Here is a 1,323-nt window from a genome sequence, read left to right as displayed (position 1 = left end):
CAGGAAAAACTAATGCACGGTTATCTATCAATCGCCCGGACTAACGGACAGACAAACTCACCAAAAACATAGACCCCTCTCCGATAAATCCGGGGACCAAAGTCTACTCCATTCCCCTTGCGTTAAAAAAACGAGCCGCGCATGCCAGACCCCCCCTCCGTACGAAATATAGTTTAAAAAATTGGTGCTGCAGGGGATTCCCAAAAAGGTGGGTTTTCTAGCATTAAAGTACCCGGTGGACGCTAACCAGAATATTATCAGGGTCGCCTATACTGAATTTATATTAAGAACTCCACATTTTGGACAAGTTGGAATTCATATTAAGAACTCCACATTTTGGACAAGTTTCAGGAAAATCTAATGGATAGGTGCGAATTTATGGTGCAAACAGTGCCATTTTTTGCAATCTTGGTACATTTTGACTCCTGATGAGCCACTTCTGTACCATGCACATTTATATATTAACATATAATTTGTGACAAAATTCCAGGAAAAACTAATGGGCGGTTATCTGTCAATCACCCGGACTAACGTACAGACGGACCCATTGAAAACATAGGTCCCTCTCTGCTTAAAAAATAAATAAATAAAATGAAAATGTGTTACAGACGGACCGATGGAGTTACTTGCATGCGACTAAAAATGCTTTAGCATGGAAGAGTTTCCCCTTCCATTGCAACGGAAAAGTAACAAATGTAAGTGCAGCATCAGTTAAGAACACATACTACACTTAGATCTTAGCCATGTGACCAAGGAAAAGTTACAAACGTAAGTACAGCATCTATTAAGAACAGATACTACACTTGCATCTTGGTCAAAAGGCCAAGAAAAGGGTATTTATTTGCCCCCCCCACCGAGCAAATTAGTCACAAGGCCGATTTTTAATGAGGAGTGAAGGACAAATGGGGACTACGTCCCCGCGGAGTAGGGGAGCTCGATAGTGAAAATTGGTATGAAGGGTTGCCCCTACATTGACCAAGGTCTTATATATGGAGTTGGTATTTATTTGCTTCCCCAACGAGCAAATTAGGCACAATGCTGATTGTTAATGTGAGGAGTGAAGGGGGGATGGAGCCTACTTTTTTTTTACTAGGCACATTTATATATTAAAATATGATTTGTGACAAAATTTCAGGAAAAACTAATGCGCGGTTATCTGTCAATAATACAGACTAACGGACAAGCGGACCCATTGACAACACAGGCCCCTCTCTGATAAATCTGGCGAAAAATATGTTACTCCATACACCTTGCTTAAATAAAATAAAATAAAATGTAAATTTGTTACAGTCCGACGAAGGAGTGACTTGCATGCGACTAAAA

General features: G+C 40.4%; 1 pseudogene; it reads right to left on the bottom strand.

Moving 5' to 3' along the window:
* Nucleotides 1-655: 655 nt before the first annotated feature.
* Nucleotides 656-835, bottom strand: LOC145249912 (U2 spliceosomal RNA; annotated as a pseudogene).
* Nucleotides 836-1,323: the final 488 nt, after the last annotated feature.

This window comes from Euprymna scolopes, chromosome 28 (assembly GCF_053919585.1).
Source record: "Euprymna scolopes isolate OS-2025 chromosome 28, ASM5391958v1, whole genome shotgun sequence".
Classification (NCBI taxonomy): domain Eukaryota; kingdom Metazoa; phylum Mollusca; class Cephalopoda; order Sepiida; family Sepiolidae; genus Euprymna; species Euprymna scolopes.
Note: the sequence above shows the minus strand (reverse complement) of the source record. Positions and strands in the feature narration are given on the sequence as shown.